This window comes from Microcaecilia unicolor, chromosome 3, assembly GCF_901765095.1.
Source record: "Microcaecilia unicolor chromosome 3, aMicUni1.1, whole genome shotgun sequence".
NCBI lineage: Eukaryota > Metazoa > Chordata > Amphibia > Gymnophiona > Siphonopidae > Microcaecilia > Microcaecilia unicolor.
The window spans coordinates 396,486,227-396,508,101 of record NC_044033.1 but is presented as its reverse complement, the minus strand read 5'-3'; the positions used below and the strand labels follow the sequence as shown (position 1 = coordinate 396,508,101).

At 45.6% G+C, this 21,875-nt stretch overlaps 1 protein-coding gene across 3 annotated transcripts in view; it reads right to left on the bottom strand.

Annotated features, from left to right (window-relative positions):
• Positions 1-21,875, bottom strand: part of FDFT1 (farnesyl-diphosphate farnesyltransferase 1) — a 123,964-nt gene that overhangs the window by 71,444 nt on the left and 30,645 nt on the right. The window contains exon 1 of one of the 3 annotated variants that reach the window (XM_030198722.1): positions 13,302-13,323. The exons of 1 other annotated variant lie outside the window; for it this stretch is intronic. The gene's annotated coding sequence lies outside the window, so the exon portion shown is untranslated. Of the gene's footprint in view, positions 1-13,123; positions 13,143-13,301; positions 13,324-21,875 lie in introns of those variants that run through there. One more of the 3 variants, XM_030198724.1, reaches the window with a different exon arrangement.

The window sequence follows — 21,875 nt, the reverse complement described above, 5'->3', positions numbered from 1 at the left end:
AAATGACAGATCCCTAGGTTGCCTCAAGTTTGCATAAGATATTGAAAAGGCATAAAAAAATCTCCCTGGAAATATCTCAAAAGAAATGATTTTTTAAAAATCAAAACTTAAGTTTAAAACATGGATAATAAACATGCCTATACCACTATCACACCTGTATAGCTTAAAGATTTCAAAAAGCATACATATTTACTTATAACATTAAAAATTAACAGGGATAAGGCAGGGCGTCTGATGGCTAGACTGGCTAATCCAAGAGGCAGTAAGAGACAAATACTCCAAATACGGGGAGGGCAGGGAAAGATAGAGACTAAGGCTGAGCAAATCTGCCAAACTTTCGCCGCATTCTATAGTAAACTCTACGCAAAGCCGGAAGAGCAAGGATTGCCAGAGTCTATGTATTTAGACAATTTAAACTTACCATCTATTAGTCAGCAAGATAGAGACAAAATGAACAAGCCAGTTGAAGTGGAGGAAGTGTTACTGGGGATAGCACAAGGAAAACGGCAAAAAGCACCAGGCCCAGATGGGCTAAGAATAGAATTTTATAAAATATTAGGAGACAGCATTGCCCCAACGTTGACCAATTATTTTAATAAAATGATAGATATGGAGCAATCGCCGGATGGATTGGCTTTGGCGCAAATAGTGGTGCTACCAAAACCGGGGAGAGACTTATTAAATCCGGAGTCATATCGTCCGATTTCTCTTCTGAATGTGGATTTTAAATTGTTGGCAAAAATAATGGCTAACCGGATAAAAAGAGTACTGCCAAGGTTAATACATGAGGCACAAGTGGGCTTCGTAGAAGGCAGAGTAATAGCTAAAAACCTCAGGAAAATCATAGCGGCCTTGGAAATGCGGAGGCGCAGGGGCGCCCAGTCTCTACTTATCAGTTTTGATGCCGAAAAGGCTTTTGATAGAGTACACTGGGCGTTCCTGTTCGCGACGCTGGAAAAATATGGGTTTAACGGCAGGTTTTTGGCGGCAGTACGGACCCTATATCATAGGCCGAAGGCAAAAATAAGAGTCAATGGGGTGGAATCAGAGGAGTTCTATTAATGGGGAACTCGTCAGGGGTGCCCCTTATCCCCGATGCTATTTGTCTTGACTCTTGATCCATTGATTCGAGAGATAATAGAGAACCCGTTAGTAAAGGGGATACAAATGGGGCGTTCAGTATTCAAAATAGCGGCCTTTGCGGATGACCTATTAGTTATGATCACGGAACCGCGGGCATCCCTCTCGGTGTTAATGGAAATTCTAAAAGAATATGGAGACTATGCAGGCCTTAAGCTGAATTTAGCAAAATCTGAAGCGCTAGCTTCATCGCAAACAGTTAAGCAATTATGGAATCAGGATTTTCCCTTGAGATGGGCAGATAAACAATTTAAATATTTAGGAATCAGATTGACCATGGACTTAGAGAACTTATATGAGATTAACATCAACATCATGGTGGATGAGACTAAACGCCAGTTAGAGAAATGGGAAGGTCTCCCAATGACGCTGAGAGGCAGGATAAATCTAATTAGAATGGTAATACTCCCGAGATGGTTATACCTCATGCAGACGCTCCCCGTGAGAGTATTGAAGAGAGATCTGACGAGAGTCCAGAGGGTAATGAGTAGGTTTTGCTGGGCACAAAAGAAACCCAAAATGCAAACTCCGTTATTAGTGGGAGGATGGGGTCATAGAGGCCTAGGATTGCCAAATCTGGCCGGATATAATCAGGCATGTCTATTAAGGCATATAGGAGACTGGGTTGGCCAGACTAACTTATTTACACCGCTAGACGTAGAAGAAGAATATTTCGCCCCTTATGACATGGTCACTTTGCTGCATCTGAAACAGGACCGGCTCCCGGCTCACCTCAGACGCTGTTTATTGCTTCAACCGTTGAAGGCAGCATGGAGGGTGATGATTAAAAAGTTGGGAGGGAGTGCCACAACATCAGAGCTCTTATCATTGAGAGGGAACCCGAATTTTGAACCAGGTCAAAATAATTCGGTATTTTTCAGATGGGGACAACTAGGAATTATAAGAGTGGAGCATTTATTAGGAGCTGGAGCGACAATTATCCCGTTTGAGCAACTGCAGGCACAGATTGGGGCTACATGGGGAGACCGATTCGCTTATGCCCAAGCCAAACACTACATCTTAGCCCTACACCAATCAGATTTACAGAGGAAAATAGGGGGTAAAGTACGGACATTCTTCCAACTCATGGAGGCGACGGGGGTGACAGTATCAATCATATATAAAATGCTGCAGAAACGAACTCCACCACACAACTTAAACTATGTCATACAAAAGTGGGAAAAAGAATCGGGAACCACTCTAGCGGGATGGGACATTGGGACAACACTGGCACATATCCCGACCCTCACTATAGATGAGAGACTTAGAGAATGTGGATTTAGAGTGGTGGTGAGGGCCTACATGTCTGGACGGCAACGGGGACACATAGGCGGCACAGCAGCGGAGAAATGTGTTAAATGTGATCACATGCCCCACACTCTATACCATGCCTTTTGGGGATGTCCAAGAGTGAAAGCTTTTTGGGGAGAGATCCAGAGATTTATGTCTCTTATAGTAAAGAAGCCCGTGGATGGAACCTGGGATCATTATGTACTAGATACACAAACAGCATTCCAAGCGCAGACTGGGGGAGATAGAACATGGTGTCGCAAAGTATGTTTGGTGGCCAGAAAAACTATTTTACAAAATTGGACTTCACCAGACCCTCCGGCTTACTGGCATTGGAGAAACCAAGTGCACGAGTTGGCCACTTGGGAAGCCAGGGAAGCAAAGGGATCACCGAAACGGAAGAAAAGTTTTGTAAAGATCTGGGATCATTACATACAAGAACTAAACCCGCAAGGACGAAGTCTGCTTCTTAATTTGCTGTGACCCTGACATGGGGAGTGAATCCCCCTACAAAACAGCCCTACATATAAGGTTGACATGCAGGGAAGGGGAGGGAGGGACCCCCCGGGCTATCAGAACCAAGCCCGGAGGGGATAAGGGAATATAGGAGATACTAAAAGAGCACTGAACATGTAGGCTAGTTGGATGAATGAATACCAAGGGGATGGGAGGGGAGGCGGGGAGGGAGAGGCTGAGGAGAAAGGGAGGGGGGGAAATGGCAAGTGTAAAGAACTTGATCAGAATTGATTTGGCTTATAGAGCATAAGCTGTTGATGATTTAGCCTAGTAAGAAGCAGTGTATGATAAATATGCTAAATGCTAATAAACGTGTTCAACCATTAAAACTCATAGACAATTAAGGGGGTAGAGGGAACTAGGACGGGGGAGAAAAATGTTAAAAAGTTTTGAATACTGTTCAGTAATGTGTGTGATTTATGCAGCATAATTCAGTTGGGAAATGTGTCAAGTAAAATGTACTGTTTGGAATTAATATGCTGAAATGATAATAAAAACTGTTTAAACATAAAAATTAACAGGGACCAAACATGATTCTACTCTTACATCTAACTTAAAAGAAAAACAAAACAAAACACATAAAACATGTAAACAAAATACTCACAAAAAAAAGCACCATGGAACTTGTTAAAATTAAAGAGACAGGGCCATAATATTTTCCTACAATATTTGATTGTCCAATTTCTTTTTTTTTTTAGGGGGGGGGGGGAAGGGGTGGAGAGAGAAGCAGGGTTTCCTTACCAGAAACTGCAGGAAATTAAATATTTGGATAACAGATGAAAAACAGGTGTACATTTTTCAAAACTGTAGGAGGTCAGTTGCTGGGCAGGGGGCGGGGGGGGGGGGGTGGTTGGGGGGAGACTGAAGATGACTACAAGCTGACTTGTACTCTGCAGTCAAGACCACGTTTTCCTTATTTGTTACAAAAATTGTTAAGAGGAAAGGGAGGAAGACTTGCATTTTCCCTGCTACTACTACTACTTAACATTTCTAAAGCGCTACTAGGGTTACGCAGCGCTGTACTGTTACTTCACCTTTGGCGGTGGGCTCAATGGATCATTTAACCTTTACTCTCACGAAAAGTTGGCTCAGGGTGCCACAATCTGGCAGGATCCCATGCTACCTACCCCCAGGGATAAGCAGTGTCTTCCCAGCTCTAACTTAATGGGCTTTTCTCACAGGAATTTGTCCAAACCTTTTTTAAGACCGCCAACCTAACTGTCTTTATGGCATCCTTCAACAATTAGTTCCAGAGCTTAACTATGAGTTGAGTAAAAAAAAAGTATTCTCTCCTATTTAAAAAAAAAAATGTACTACTTAGTAAATAAAAATGGTGTGTCCTCTAATCTTTGTACTTTTTTTTTTTTTTGAGGGGGGGGGGGGAAGATAAATGATTTGATTTTACCCATTCCAATCCACTCATGAGGATTTTACAGACCTCCATCATATCTCCTCTCCTCTCTGCCATCTCCTCTTCAAACTCAGCAACCTCCCTAGCCTCTCCTTAGTCATTCCAACTCCTTAATCATTTTGGTCAAGCTTCGTTGTACGTGGTTTAATTCTGGTATATATGAAACATGGTACCCAAAATGGCACACATTACTCAAGGTGCAGTTGGTACCACAGAGTGTTAGAGTAATTTTTGTGTTATTCTCTATTACTTTCCTAACAATTCCCAACATTTTTTTTTTTGGGGGGGGGGGGGGGGGGGGGGTTGGTTACCACAGCACATTTACAAATGAATGTGTTCTTTACAAGTGACACCTAAATCCTTTTCCTAGGTGGAAACTTGTAATGCGGACCCTAGCCAGGGGCAGACTGATAGTGATCTGGGCCCCTGGGCAGAAAGGGTCATTAGCCCCCTCCCCAGCAGGGCCAGTCTTAGCAATTGTGGGGCCCTGTGCACATCAGTTCAGTGGGGTCCCCTGCCCTACCTCTTTCAAATAAACACAAATCAAGCAAAACTTGTACAGAAAAACTAATTCAAATAAGCACATTGCTATCATAGCAAACCTAGTATCCTATTTAATAATTTGCACCTCCATCTGGATGGCTGGATTCGTAACACACTCCCCATTGGTCCGCCCTGGCGATGACATCAGAGGGCGGATCAGTGAGAGGCAAGGGAAGCCAACACCAGCCAGTGCAGGTGAGTAGAGAATCGCCCCCTCCCTCCTCCCCTCCGAGTTCCATGCCCCCTACCTCCCTCTCCTCCCCTCCGAGTTACAGGACCCCTCCCCTTCGAGTTGGAGGGCGTGACGCCCCTCCCCTTCGAGTTGCAGGGCGTGACGCCCCTCCCCTTCGAGTTGCAGGGCGTCCCTCCCTCCCCTCCGAGTTCCACGGCCCAACGCGTCCCTCCCTCCCTCTCTCTCTCCCCTCTGAGTGCAAGCACAACCTGTCCTCCGGCAGCTCCTCGCCTTCCTGCATGCTGGTTGTAATTTTAAAATTCTTACCTCGGGGTCCGGCATCTGCAGTGAAGGCGAGCAGCGCTTCAGACTGCCTTCCCATGTGTCTCAGCTCTGCCTCTGGTCCCGCCCTCATTTCCTGTTTCCGGAAAGGCGGGACCAGAGGCAGAGCTGAGACACATGGGAAGGCAGTCTGAAGCGCCGAGCTTATCGTCTTTCCACTAAAACCCACTTCTCCTATTCCTCCACTTTCTATCTCAGTTGATAACACCCTCATCCTCCCCGTCTCATCTGCCCGCAACCTCGGAGTCATCTTTGACTCCTCTCTCTCCTTCTCTGCGCATATCCAGCAGATAGCCAAGACCTGTCGCTTCTTCCTCTTTAACATCAGCAAAATTCGCCCTTTCCTCTCTGAACACACCACCCGAACTCTCGTCCACGCTCTCATTACCTCTCGCCTGGACTACTGCAACTTACTCCTCACCAGCCTCCCACTTAGCCATCTATCCCCCCTTCAATCTGTTCAGAACTCTGCTGCATGTCTCATATTCCGCCAGAACCGATATACTCATATCACCCCTCTCCTCAGGTCACTTCACTGGCTTCCAATCAGATACCGCATTCAATTCAAGCTTCTCCTTCTTACCTACAAATGCACTCAGTCTGCTGCCCCTCACTATCTTTCTACCCTCATCTCCCCTTACGTTCCCGCCCGTAACCTCCGTTCACAGGATAAATCCCTCCTCTCAGTACCCTTCTCCACCACCGCCAACTCCAGGCTCCGCTCATTCTGCCTCGCCTCACCCTATGCTTGGAACAACCTTCCTGAGCCCTTACGCCAAGCCCCCTCCCTGCCCGTCTTCAAGTTTGCTTAAAGCCCACCTCTTCAATGTTGCGTTCGGCACCTAACCCTTACTGTTCAGTGAATCCAGACTGCCCCAATTTGACTGCCCCTATCTGACCGACCGTTCACTTGTCTATTAGATTTTAAGCTCTTTGAGCAGGGACTGTCTCTCTTTGTTAAATTGTACAGCGCTGCGTAACCCTAGTAGCGCTCTAGAAATGTTAAGTAGTAGTAGTAGAGCTGAGACACATGGGAAGGCAGTCTGAAGTGCCGCTCGCCTTCACTGCCGACGCCAGACCCCAAGGTAAGAATTTTTAAATTACAGCCGGCACGCAGGAAGGTGAGGGGCTGCCAGAGGACAGGTCGTGCTTGCACTCGGAGGGGAGAGAGAGGGAGGGAGGCACGTGAGTCTGGAATTCGGAGGAGATGGAGGGGTGCCTGGAACTCGGAGGAGAGAGGGAGGGAGGGAGTGAGGGAGGGAGGCACGGGAGTCTGGAACTCAGAGGAGATGGAGGGGTGCCTGGAACTCGGAGGAGAGAGGGAGGGAGGGAGGGAGGGGGCGTGGAACCTTGCTAGCGCCCGTTTCATTTCTTTCGGAGGGGACAGAGAGAGAGGGAGGGAGGGAGGTAGGGAGGGGGGCGTGGAACCTTGCTAGCGCCCGTTTCATTTCTTTCGGAGGGGACAGAGAGGGAGGGAGGGGTGTCCTGGAACTCCAAAGGGAGGGGGCATGGAACTCGGAGGAGAGAGGGAGGGAGGGAGGGAGGGAGGGGGGCGTGGAACCTTGCTAGCGCCCGTTTCCTTTCGAAAATGGGCCTCTTTTACTAGTTAAGCAATAAAAATAACCAGAAATTATTCACGTCAAGGTCTACTACAATTAGTAGTTCCAATTCTCATAACATAGAAGAGAATAAAGGGGGGAAAAAAACATTAACTAAGAAAAGATCCAGTTATGTGGGCAAAGTACTTTAAAATTCTTCCACTGCTACTAACTGGGTTTCTGCCAGATACTTGTGTGACCTGGACTGGCCACTTATGGAAGGAGGATACTGGACTGGATGGACCATTGGTCTAACCCACTATTACTATTCTTATGTTCTTATTGTAACCCACCAGTACAGAGAGGCAATACCAGAGATCCCCTAGTAGCCAAGAAAGATGTCATGTGCACAGGTTCCCAAAAAAGACATTTCACTAAAAACAAAATCACATTTACAGGTAGCAAAAATTTCCCAAATCGGCTATAGCAAACCAAAGAGTATCTAGGGAAACCTCAGAAGATAGGGTTGCCAACGTTTTAATAGAGAAACCCCCGACACTGCCCTGCTTCATGCCTCTCCCATGCCCCATCTATACCCTGTTCCCTTTCCACACCTACTACTGTATCCTTTCATCATCCTACCCCTCGACAACCAAATGTCCACACTAGGGTTCCCATCTCAGAAGATAAATCAACACATGTATGTACATCCGATGATTATTTCACAAACCCTGTCTAATGTTATGATAAACTAAAATTAAAGTTTTGAAGTCACCTCAACAGTGGCGTAGCCAGACTGCCAATTTTGGGTGGGCCTGAACCCAAAGTGGGTGGGCATAAAATTTTCTCTCTACCCCCCCCCCCCCCCCCCCCCCAGGAAAATGTAGTCACACTCAGATGCATTTGTCACACAGGGTAAAGTGCTGTTCAGTGCATCAGATTTCAGACAATTTATTTAATAGCCTAATCCTTTTCAGTGAGCTTTCAGAGGCCAAAACCTCCTGCCTCAGGTCAGTATAATGCTGTTACGGTATCCTCTCCTGACCTAAGGAAGGAAGTATTGGTCTCTGAAACTTTATTAACACCATATTACTTTATCCTAAATTAAAAATAAAATTATTTTCTTTACCTTTGTTGTATGGCCATTTACTTTTTCTCATTGTGTTGCTCCCAGTCTCTAGATTCTGCTTTCCTTCGTTTTCGCTTAACTCTTCTGCCAGGGTTTCCTGGCCATTTGTCATTTTTCTCTCCTTTTTCTTTGCTTTCTTCAATATTTTTCTGCCTCTCTCTGTGTCCAGATTTAATTCATTCTTACTATCCATTCTTTAATTTCCTTCATCTACTTATGGCTTTTCATCTTTTTCTCACCCTTGTTCTCCCCATGCCCCTTCCTCTTATTCTCCAATCTTTCACTACTCCCCCTTTCCTTGCAGCCTCTCCTCTTTCTCTCCCCATCCTTCCAGTGTCTCCCCTCTCTCTCCCCATCCTTCCAATAGTCTCCCCTCTTTCTTTCTGCATCCTTCCATCCAGTGTCACCTCTTTCTCCCTACCCTTCCATCCAGCGTCTTCCCTCTTTCTCTCCACATCCTTCCATTTTCCCTCTCTCTCTGCCATCCTCCCATTTGTTTTCCCTCTCTCTCCACATCCTTCCATTTTCCCTCTTTCTCTGCCATCCTCCCATCTGTTTTCCCTCTTTCTCTCCCCATCCTGCCATCTGTTTTCCCTCTTTCTCTGCCATCCTCCCATCTATTTTCCCTCTTTCTCTCGCCATCCTTCCATTTTCCCTCTTTCTCCCCATCCTGCCATCTGTTTTCCCTCTTTCTCTGCCATCATTCCATCTGTTTTCCCTCTTTCCCCATCCTTCCATCCATTTTCCCTCTTTCTCCCCATCCTTCCATCTGTTTTCCTTCTCTCTGCCATCCTTCCATCTGTTTTCCCTCTCTCTCCCCATCCTTCCATCCGTTTTCCCTCTTTCCCCATCCTTCCATCCATTTTCCCTCTTTCTCCCCATCCTTCCATCTGTTTTCCTTCTCTCTGCCATCCTTCCATCTGTTTTCCCTCTCTCTCCCCATCCTTCCATCCGTTTTCCCTCTTTCCCCATCCTTCCATCCATTTTCCCTCTTTCTCCCCATCCTTCCATCTGTTTTCCTTCTCTCTGCCATCCTTCCATCTGTTTTCCCTCTCTCTCCCCATCCTTCCATCCGTTTTCCCTCTTTCTCTGCCATCCTCCCATCTGTATTCCCTCTTTCTCTCCCCATCCTTCTGTTTTCCCTCTTTCTCTGCCATCCTCCCATCTGTTTTCCCTCTTTCTCTCCCCATCCTTCCATTTTCCCTCTCTCCCCCCATCCTGCCATCCATTTTCCCTCTCCCATTCAGGCCCACCAGCCCCAGCTCCCATTGCCGGCCACTGCTGCTTTTCCTGATGAGCAGCAGGGCCGGCGCTACAAAAAGAAGAAGCGCTCAGCTGACTGAGCTGAGCGCCAACGCGTCGCTAACCCCCGACGAGAAAAAATGTTTTAAAAAAAACGCGGCACTGCAGGCAGCCTCGAAGCATTGGCTGCTGGCTCTGCAGGCTCCTTCCGTCTCTTACGTCACTGCCCCTGCTTCGCTACAGGGCAGTGATGTAAGAGACGGGAGGAGCCTGCACAGAGCCAGCAGCCAATGCTTCGAGGCTGCCTGCAGTGCCGCATTTTTTTTTAAAACATTTTTTCCTCTTCCTTAGCGACGCGTTGGCGCTCAGCTCAGTCAGCTGAGCGCTTCTTCTTTTTGTAGCGCCGGCCACTGCTGCTCATCAGGAAAAGCAGCAGTGGCCGGCAATGGGAGCTGGCGCTGGGCGGGCCTGGACTGAAATTGGGTGGGCCTGGGCCCACCCGTAGCTACGCCCCTGCACCTCGATAAGGCCAATACACAATCCCTCCACTGCAAAACACTAAGCACAAACATGGAAAAACTCTCAAAACCTTACTGTACTATAACAGCATTAACTCCCAGGATGCAAAGAAAAACAACCTTATTTGTGAAAAAGGCAGCACTGTAAATATTACACCTGACCCTAAAACCCCAATACGTTATCTAGTGAGAAAACACAACAAATGGGACTGCTACAGATCTGTACACAGAAACATGCTAGCAGAATAACACACCTTGCAACATGTGCAAACACAGACCATCAACAAATATGAAACAAGGAATCACAGATCAGTAATAGAGATACAAGGAGTCAGACTCTGCATATAAAGCAATACTAGAAAAACAGAAATGCAAATGCAAGGTATCAAGAGATATTTCCCAAAGCAGACATGTTCTAACTGATAAATTCAAAATAATATTTTTTCTACCTTTGTAGTCTGAGCATTTTATTTTTCCATTCGATTTGGTTTACGTTTCTTCTGCTTTTGATCACCTGTCCATTTTACATTTCATCTCTCTCTCTATGTTGGTCATCTATCTTCTCTGTGTCCCTATCTGTCCTGTCCAGCATCTCTCCTCTATGTCCCTGTTCAGCATTTGCCCTCAACATCCCTTATCCACCATTGCCTTGTGTCCTTGTCTCTATTCTTACTCCATGCCCAGCATCTTGCCTGTGCCCTGTCCGTCCCCTCTCTTCCCTTCCTCCCATACCCCACAGGTTCAGCATTTCTCCCTCTCTATCCCTTGCCCTCCTCATGATCTGGCTTAACTCCTTCTTTCCATCTGCGGGTCCAGCGTCTCTCCTCCTCTGTTCCACTCCCCACCCCATGATCCGGTCTGTCCCTTCCATCCCCCAGTCTGGTCTCTCTCTCTGCCCTCTTGTGATCCACTTCCCGGCAGGTCAGGCACATCGCCATCTCCCTCCATCCCCCCCCCCCCCCCCACAGGCCCAGCACATCTCCCTCCATCCTCCCCCCCCTCCACCAGCCCAGCACATCTCCATCTCCCTCCATCCCCCCCCCACCAGCCCAGCACATCTCCATCTCCCTCCATTCCCCCCCCCCCCCACCGGTCCAGCACATTGCCACCTCCCTAGGGTCAAACCATATGCCAGAAGGGATCTCCATGGATTCCAAGAGCTGAAGGTAGTCCCATACCTTGGGAGCCCCACATTCATACAGATTGAAGTTCTGGGCCTGGAGTTTGATCATGCACCTCCCCCCTAATGACATGTTGAATTGTGTACTCCAGAATCTGGGTAGGAGAGAGGCGACTAAGAATGATTCACCACCCACCCTAGGCATTGCAGGAGGGCAATGATCCGAGAGTTTGTGATCTCTGAATATGCCACAGAGTCAGTCTGTATTTCAAAATCATTCAAATAGGAATGACCTGGACATCCTGACACCACAGGTGAGCCACCAACACAAGCAGGACTTTGGAGAAGGTGCATGGGGCAGTTGCCAGCCTAAAGAGCAAGGCCCAAAATTGGAAATGGCATTCCAGCAAACAAAAACCGTGCTTGTGGTGCTCCCTGATGGGAATATGGAGGTAAGCCTCCATAAGATAGAGGGAGGTCAGAAACGTTCCCAGACAATCACAGAGTGGAATGTTTCCATTGAAGTACTGGACCTTGGAGCAGGTGTTTACTCCAGGATAGGCTGAAAGGAACCACCATTCTTTGGGACCATGAAATAAATAAGAGTACCATTCCTGTCCCTGTTCTGTGGGCTGAACAGGCTACACTGCTCCCAGCTCTGGGAGGTGCTACAATGTAAGCACAACCTCCAAGTCACAGGGAGATACCACAAAGGCAACAGGCAAAGGACGGACCAGCTCCGAGGCGTAGCCGTGGTCAACTTATCCAAGGTGCTACGGGCCCACTCATGGCAGAAGAGATACAATCTGTCCCTTATTCAAGCCACTGGGGGGCCTAGCGCATCTTCATGGGGCAGCTGCATCAGAGGACCCCAAGTCTCCTGTGCTATTTAAGTGGTACAACATGCTCCTGCATTAAATCAGCATTAGCACACATTAATAATACACTAGCTGGATAACCCTTCCACACCCCTCCTGAAAAAATGTGAACAGAAATAAAATTTAGTGTGCAATTAGCACATGTTGTAGGCAGGGCCACCGACATGGGGGGGGGGGGGGTAGGGTAAATTATCCCGGGTCCAGGCCTCCAAGGGGGGCCTGGTGCCGGGGTCTCTCTCTCTCCTGTTCCTGATGGGACCCGAGTGATTGCGTCCCAACAGGAGCAGGAGAGAGAAAACTTCGGCACCAGACCGCCCTTGGAGGCTGGGGAGGACCCAGAGGAGCAGACATAGCAAGCTGCCAGGGGGCCCTGCCAGCAGAAGGGATCTTCCTCCAGTGCTGCTCTCCTTCACAGTCTGCCACATTCCTTCCAAGCGGATGATTTTCCCCTCAGGCCGTGCACGCTCAGTTCTGAAACCGAGCATGAGCGACCTGAGATAAAAAGCAGCTGCAGGGGCAGGCCACGTGGCAGAGAGAAGAAGAGCAGCACTGGAGGAAGATTCTTCTGCTGGCGGGGCCGTGGGATCCCCACCAGTCAAGGTATTACAGTTGCAGTGGGCAGCAACGGGCTACGGCAGGCGGTGATGACAATCTTTTGGGGGGGGGGGGGCACCGCAGTGACAATCCTGGGGGGGGGAGGGGCGGTCCAGCAGCGGCCCTGCCCCAGCTCAGTCTCTCGGCGGCCCTGAATGCAGGCAAATTACTGCAAAACACTTTAGAATGTTTTGCAGCAAGTATTTTCCCCCATGTTAAGCACACATTAACATGGTTTAGTAAAAGGGCTCCTAAATTAGGGGGTAAAACCACTAACATTTAATACCTACCTTAGTTTACCCCTCCAATCAAACAGCACCACTAGAAAATATTTCCACCCCTGGGAATAATGCACCAAAACACCCAAAATCTTGCACCAAAAATAAATTATGCAAAATATATTTTTACAGTTACATCAAATATTTGAATATTTTTAGAAATTTGTGCAAGTAAACACAAGCCTTTTAGAGAATGCTTAAAGTGGGGCTGGCCTTCTGGTCCCACATACTTCTGTATGCGTTTGCTTAATCTCTTCTACGGTAAATGCAAAGTTGATGCAGAAGGGTATACTGGTTGATGGAATTGTCCTGCCTTTATCCCTAGCTCTGCAGTTAAAAGTTGTTACTTGTTATGAAAAAGAGCATGTACTTTTACCTACATACTGTGATGAAACCAATAGAAACAACTTACAAGTGAATGCTTGGTTAAGCAACTCAGATAGGAATAAAGAAACACTACGCTGTACAGCAAAAAAAAAAAAAAAATGCACTCAATCCTCATTCGACTACAAATAAAAGAAAGGACTATCATCAAAAAGGTTAAGGAGATCCAAAGGAAAAGGCCTAACATGTTACACCTCCGCAAATACCTTTTAAAGTACTAGTTACTTTGTCCATGTCATGGAAGGCTCTCAGTTGTTCCGGAGAGAAGAACATATACAAGTATTTGATTACACATTTACAGGGATTTGCTAATAAAAAGGATCCACCCAATGCCAAAGTCTCAGATCTCATTGCCAGGAAATTTCTTCTCTCCTGGGTTTGCCTTGTGACATCTGGTTGTGAATTATAGAAAAACAGCCACATTACTGCATTCATGGACTGTTCAAAAACAAAAATGATACTAAACAAAGTAGATCTCTCAATACCTAAGTATTGCCATACTGGGAAAGACCAAAGGCCCATCAAGGCCAGCGTCCTGTTTCCAACAGTGGCCAATCCAGATCACAAATACCTGGCAAGATCCCAAAAAAGTACAAAACATTTTTATACTGCTCATCCCAGAAACAGTGGATTTTCCCCTAGTCCATTTAATAATGGTCTATGGACTTTTCCTTTAGGAAGCCGTCCAAACCTTTTTTAAACTCCGCTAAGCTAACCGCCTTTACTACATTCTCTGGCAACGAATTCCAGAGTTTAATTACATGTTGAGTGAAGAAAGATTTTCTCCGATTCGTTTTAAATTTACTACATTGTAGCTTCATCGAATGCCCCCTAGTCTTAGTATTTTTGGAAAGCGTAAACAGACCCGATCAAGTCCACTCATTATTTTACAGACCTCTATCATATCTCCCCCTCAGCCATCTTTTCTCCAAGCTGAAGAACCCTAGCCACTTTAGCCTTTCCTCATAGGGAAGTCCTCCCATCCCCTTTATCATTTTCGTCACCCTTCTCTGCACCTTTTCTAATTCCACTATATCATTTTTGAGATGCGGCGACCAGAATTGAACACAATATTTGAGGTGCGGTTGCACCATGGAGCGATACAAAGGCATTAAAACAGCCTCATTTTTGTTTTCCATTCCTTTCCTAATAATACCTAACATTCTATTTGCTTTCTTAGCCGCAGCAGCACACTGAGCAGGTTTCAGCGTATCAACGACGATGCCTAGATCCCTTTCTTGGTCCGTGACTCCTAAAGTGGAACCTTGCATGACGTAGCTATAATTCGGGTTCCTCTTTCCCACATGCATCATTTTACACTTGCTCACATTAAACGTCTTCTGCCATTTAGATAAAGACGTCTCCAATAATTCAGATATATTCAATGCATTTCTTATTTAAATCTTGAACTTCAGTCTTTAAAATCTTGCATGGTACCAGAAGATTGGAGAGTGGCCAACGTAATGCCGATTTTTAAAAAGGGTTCCAGAGGTGATCCAGGAAATTACAGACCGGTGAGCCTGATGTCAGTGCCGGGCAAGATGGTAGAGACTATTATAAAAAACAAAATAACAAAGCATATTCAAAAGTATGGCTTAATGAGACAATGCCAACTTGGATTTATTTAGTGAAGGGAAATCTTGCCTCACCAATCTATTACATTTCTTTGAAAGGGTGAACAAACAAACAAACAAACATGTGGATAAAGGTGAGCCGGTCAATATTGTGTTTCTGGATTTTCAAAATGACCTCATAAAAGACTCCAGAGGAAACTGAAGAGTCATGGGATAGGAGGGAGTGTCCTATTGTGGATTAAAAACTGGTAAAAAGATAAACAAACAGAGAATAGGGTTAAATGGTCAGTATTCTCAATGGAAAAGGGTAGATAGTGGGGTTCCACAGGTGTCTGTGTTAAGACTGCTGCTTTTTAACATATTTATAAATAGTCTAGATATGGGAATAACTAGTGAGGTAATTAAATTTGCCAATGACACAAAATTATTCAAAGTTGTTAAATTGCAAGAGGATTGTAAAAAATTGCAAGAAGACCATATGAGAATGGGAGACTGGGCATCCAAATAGCAGAAGATGCTTAATGTGAGCAAGTGCAAAGTGATGCATGTGGGAAAGAAGAACTAAAATATAGCTACGTGATGCAAGGTTTTGCGTTAACAGTCACCCAACAGGAAAAGGATCTAGGAATCATCGTTGAAGATACTTTGAAACCCTCTGCTCAGTGTGCTGCAGCGGCAAAGAAAGCAAATAGAATGCCAGGTACTATTAGGAAAGGAATGGAAAATAAAAATGAGGATGTCATAATGCATTTGTATCTCTCTATGGTGCAGCCACACCTTGAATACTGTGTGCAATTCCAGTCACCGCATCTCAAAAAAGATATAGTGGAATTAGAAAAGATACAGAGAAGCGCAACAAAAATGATAATGGGGATGGGACATCTTCCTATATGGAAAAGCTAAATGGCTAGGGCTCTTCAGCTTGGAGACAGGTTGATGGGAGATATGATAAGAGGAACAGGTAGACGTGAATTACTTGTTTACTCTTTCCAAAAATACTAGGACTAGGGGGCACGCAATGAAGCTACAAAATAGTACATTTAAAATGAATTGGAGAAAATATTTCTTCACTCAACGTGTAACTAAACTCAAATTCGTTGCCAGAGAATATGGTAAAAGCAGTTAGCTTAGCAGGGTTTAAAAAATTTTTGGATAGCTTCCAAAAAGAAAAAAGTCCATAGGCCATTATTAAAATGGACTTGGGGAAAAACCACTGCTTATTCCTAGGATAAGCAGCATAAAAAGTATTGTACTGTTTTCGGTCTTGCCAGGTACTTGTGACCTGGATTGGCCACTGTTGGAAACAGGATACTGGGCTTGATGGACCTTTGGTTTGTCCCAGTATGACAACACTTATGTACTTATGAAGGTTGGGATGTAGAAGAGATCCCTCGTTCGGAGTTATGACGGTCGGAAAACACTCCGATCTCCATGGTTCCTTGGAGGACAACTCCGGAAGTAGAGGGAACCAGATCTGCCGAGGCCAGTACAGCGCGATCAGAATCATTTTTTTTGTTTGTTTGTTTTTTTTGTTACATTTGTACCCAGCGCAATCTTGCTTGAACTTCAAAAAAAAGTCTTCCCTATAAGAGGTATGGATGGATACACATACAGCAGACCTGTCCCCCAATGGGGAAGGCATCCGAGACTACTCTGCCATGGGCCTGAAGCCTGGAACAGAACTGAGTGGCAAAGAGATCCACCGAGGGGGTGCCCCACACTCGAAAGAGCTCAAGGACAACAGTCATGCTGAGATACCACTCGTGCGATTGCGTAACCCTGCTCAGTCTGTTGGCAGGCTGTTTTTGCCTGCCAGGTAAGTGGCTTGCAGGTACATGCCATGTTGGTGAGCCCAATGCCACATCTGGATGGCCTCTTGACACAGAGGGTGTGATCTGATGTCTCCTGCTTGTTGATGTAATACATGGCAACCTGATTGTCTGTTTGAATGAGCACAATTTTGGTTAGACAGCAGATCTCTGAAAGCCTTTAGAGTGCTCCAGATCGCCCAGAGCTCTAGGAGGTTGATCTGAAGATTCGTTCCCAGGAGGACCTCGAGTGTGCAGCACATCTACATTAGCTCCCCAGCACAGGAGGAATGCATCCGTCATCAGCACCTTTTGAGGCTGAGGAATTTGGAATGGAAATCCCAGAGTCAAACTGGATCAAATGGTCCACCAGTGAATCCCAGAGTCAAACTGGATCAAATGGTCCACCAGTGAATTGAGTGAACAACCTCAGGGGCCACTCAGATGACATCTTCCAGACTTCCTGTGGCTTGATACCATTGAGAAGCCAGGGTCCACTGGACTGATCTCATGTGAAAACGTGTTATGGGTGTTACACTGTGGATGCTATGTCGCCCAACAACCTCATCATCTGCTGAGCTGTGACCTGCTGAGGCTCAAACATGGGAAGTCAGCGCAACTAAAGAGTCTGCTCTCAGCCCTGGAAGATGAACTCGAACAGTGTGTTGAGCAAGGCTCCTATTAATTCGAACTGTTGGGCAGAATGAAGGTGGGACTTGGGGTAGTTTGAGGTTCTTTGCCCTCAGCAACCGGAACTAGACAATCAGACAGCTGCTTTTGTGATGAGTTATACGTCGGGAGGAGATGAGGCAGCTAATGTAATTAAAAAGAACTGGGATATAACGAACACATCCATTATTCACAAATCACCATTTAAGAGTAGCATTCTCCAGGGCAAAGAACCGAACTGATAAGCCCAGCTCAGTTACCTACTCCACCAGTGAGAAATGGACAGTGACGAAGGAGAGGTAAAAAGGTTACTTTAAATGTGGTAAGGCAGGATGTAAAACCTGTAAGGTGACTTTACAGACAAGCAGTTTTCAAAACCCGATTGACAAACTGAGAAAGGATAAAAAGAAAAATTCTTCACATATAGTAGCACAAACTGAGGAAGGAAGGGGTTTTTGGTCTATGATTACTTCAATCACAAGAGGGATTTGCTGATACCTAAGTCACTACAAAGTGACATATCCCAGTAATTTTCCTCCTACCTAGATATGCTTCAATATATTTTAAAGTGAACACTGGTCTAACGTTTTTTAGTGCATTGTTTGAGCATACTAGTAGACGACTGAGAGTCATTGAGGATTATTTATAACTTGACATGCCCTTGTTTCTCTATTTTGTTTTAAAGAGGTATGTTGATTTTCTAACTTAAAATACGGATACAACAAATGTTCCCCAAAGCTATACAGCATTCAATATACCTACCTAATTTGCAAAAGTATACATAACTTTGCTAATTAGCATAATGCCCCAGTACTAGACTACACCACACTGGGAAAAACAAGCAGTTCTGGCACAATGAACACCACACAATGATTGGCTACACTGCAGCAGTTCTCTTCCTACCTCTTCCATGAGGGTCATTCAGTGCTTTGAGAGACGGAAGATCTACAAAAGCAATTAGTGAATGGATAAAAAAAAAAAAAAAAGACAGGGGTAATCAGTGCCTGGCCATGGTGTTAATGTTAGACTGCAGACCAGCTCTGCATAGCAAGTGGATCATGTCTCTTTATTGCTACTCTATAGCACTTGCGATTTTGCAGATGGAGAAAGGTATTGAATCCATAAGATAGACAGGTTTGGCAGGTTACAGAGAGTAGGATGAACAGGAAAGCTGAGCTGGGGGAGAAAGAGCACCTGAGTTCAGAAAAGAGAGGGCAGAGATGGTCAGGGAGGACAGTAAAAGATGAGACGATGAAACAGTGCCAAAAAGAGAGGTAACACCCCACCGAAGAATAATCACTGGAAGTTTTCTTGCTTACAGCATAGATTTGGTTCTATTCAGCAGGATGCCCTGGACCTTTGGGCCTCTGCACTTCTCTTTAAAACGAAATGGAGGGCCCCCACTTGTACAGCCATACTTTAAAGCTTCCACTTTATAGCCATTAGCAGGACATTGTTGTCATTCAATTTTATTTGCATGTGTAAATTGTTTTTAGGAAAAATCAATGTTATGCTAAGTGAATCCAGACTGCCCCTATCGGACTGACCATTCACTTGTCTATTAGATTGTAAGCTCTTTGAGCAGGGACCGTCTCTCTTTGTTAAATTGTACAGCGCTGCGTAACCCTAGTAGCGCTCTAGAAATGTTAAGTAGTAGTAGTAGTAAATTAAATGCATTTTTATACACCCAAGGTAACAAAAGGTAACAAATGAAACTGAGCAAAGAAAAGAGAAGTGAAGAAAAACAAAATCCACACACTTTTCCTCAACATACTGCTTATGTCCATTTGAGTCTCTGGATCTTGCTCTGAACTTGGGTATGGGAACATCTTGCTCCTGTCATGAAGAACCCCAGCCAGTCGAGTTTTCAGAATATCCACAATAAATACGTATGAAAGAAATCTGCATGTAATGAAGACAGTGCAAGAAAATCTAATGAATATTAATTGCGGATATCCTGAAAACCCAACTGACACACGGACCTCTAGGGCAGTTTTAGGAGCTCAGGAGTGACTAAGAAAATAAAAATGGCTCAAATCCGAATTTAAAAATAGAAAAACTACAGCTACACTATGTATATAGAAAAATATATATATATGTATCATACGTAGTACAGAAGGTGGTTAACAGAGAACAGGAGATGGCATGACATCGAAAAGCTGAAGTCAGCTCAGCCTAACCTCCCTCAGCGCAGCCGTTATCCCCGTACACCCAAAACAAAGCAAATAAACCTATGAGCTGCTGCATCCACGTTGTTCTCTATTGTTGGTAGTATATTTATTGTGCTTTCTTTTGTAGAAAAAAAAAAAGGTGCCGTACTCATTAAGGGCGGGGTCACCACATATGACTCCACCCGTATTATAGCCACATCCACATTAGCCACACCCCTTATACCAGCCATGGCACATATAAACAGACATCATTGAAAATATTATACTAGTATAGGAGAAAAAAAAAGTGATTTTTTTTCATTATAAATAATTTCTGTAAGCTGTTACAGCTCCAGTATACCCAGTTCAAAATAAGACAGCAGGTGTAAATTCTCAAATTGGACATATTCCAAACACTAAAATGAAAATAAAATGATTTTTTCTACCTTTGTTGTCTGGTGACTGTTTTTCTATCCATATTGGTCCCAGTCTCTGATTCTGCTGCTCCCTATCTGTTCTCTTAACTCCGTTTCCAGGGCTTCCTTTCCATTTATCTCTTTACTTTCCTCCTTTCTTCTTCATTTCTTGCCCTACATCCATAAGTAAAAGCTGGGTCCTCCTCCGTGGAATTGACTGGAGGAGGTATAACGTGGATCCAGCTTTTGCCTATTTTCTCCATCCATGTGTAGTTTTTCTCCTCTTCCCTTTCCCTCATCTCCATCCATGTGCATCCAAGTCCAGCATTTCTCCTCTCTCCCCGCCAACTCCTCCATCCATCCATGCCCAGCAAGTCTCCTCTATCTCCTGCTCTCCTCTTCATCCATGTCCAGGATTTCTCCCCTCTCCCCTGCCCTCCCCCATCCATGTGCATCTCCTTCCTGTCTTCCCTCCCCTCCCATGTCCAGCATGTCTCTTTTCTCCCCTGCCCTCCCCTCCCATGTCCAGTGATTCTCCTCTATCCCATCCTCCCCTGCCATCCATGTCCAACGATTCTCCTCTTCCCCTGCTCTCCCCTTCCATCCATGTCCCCTCTATCCCCTGTCCTCCCCTGCCATCCATGTCCAGTGATTTTCCTCTGCCCCCTGCCCTCCCCTCCCCTCTCCTCCCATCCATATCCAGCGATGCTCCTCTCTTCCCTGCCATCCATGTCCAGCAATTCTCCTCTCTCCCCCGACCTCCCCTCCCATCCATGTCCAGTGATTCTCCTCTCTCCCCTGCCCTCCCATCCATGTCCAGCAATTCTCCTCTCCCCTGCCCTCCCCTCTCATCCATGTCCAGCAATTCTCTCTTCACTGCCCTCCCCTCTTATCCATGTCCAGCGATTCTCCTCTGCCCCGTCCTCCCCTGCCATGTCCAGTGATTCTCCTCTCTCCCCTGCCCTCCCCTCCCATCCATGTCCAGCATGTCTCCTCTCTCCTCTGCCCTCCTCTCCTACCCATGTCCAGCAATTCTCTCTTCCCTGCCTTCCCCTCAAATCCATGTCCAGCAATTCTCTCTTCCCTGCCCTTCCCTCAAATCCATGTCCAGCGATTCTCCTCTCTGCCCTGCCTTCCCCTCCATGTCCAGCAATTCTCCTCTCTCCCCTGGCCTCCCGGCCCCTCCATGTCCAGCGATTCGTTAAAACCCCAGCCCTCCCTCAGCTCCCAGACTTTCTGTTCGTGCACCCTTGCTCCTTGCCATGAAATCTTTAGTTTACCTGAAGTCGCAGCGAACCAGCAGTAAAAGCAGCAGGCAGTCTCACCTCCTCGTCGCCTCCCTTCCCTCTCAGCGTGTCCCACCCTCGCGGAAAGGAAATTACATCAGAAGAAGGCGGGACGTGCTGAGAGGGAAGGGAAGCGACGAGGAGGCGAGCCTGCGTGCCTGCTGCTTTTATTGCCGGTTCGCCACGACTTCGGGTAAATTAAAGATTTCAAAGCAGGGAGCACGGGTGCACGAATGGAAGGGAGCAGGCAGGTGAGCCGGACCTCACAAAAAAAAGCACTTTATTTATTTGATTTCACTTATATTTTCAAAGATCGGCTTTTGGCAGAATATGGATGCAAACAGAGGAAGTACCAGTTTCATCAGTTAGAGTACTAATTTGTTCTAAATCGTAATCAGTGTGTCATTTGGAGGGGCTGGTTATAGGGACTCCCTATATTCATGCAGAGATTTTTTTCAGCAAGTAAAGGGCCACCAAAACAGACATTGTTATGAAAATCAGGTGCTCACCAATCAAAGTTTTTATTTATAAGAATTTTTTTAAAACCTTAATTAGGTTGAAACCTGGGAGTATTTACCATCTTTTTTTTTTTCCTATGGGTACATCAAAAGAAAAAGATGGTATGTGGGAACTTGCTCCTTTTGTTTTGAGGAATACAGTGGTATATTACTACTATTTCAAAGACAAGTATTGAAAAATGAAAGAAGAGCTTCCTTAATGCAGACGTTCTGTCCAAAGTCAGTCTAAACATACAAACATTGTCCATTTCTGTTGCATATATTTATTTCTTCTTCAAGTCTGTACAATTGTAAAAGGCATTTTCTAAAAAAAAAATTTTCACAGCTATGCGTCTGTATATAGATGAGAGTGATATTAT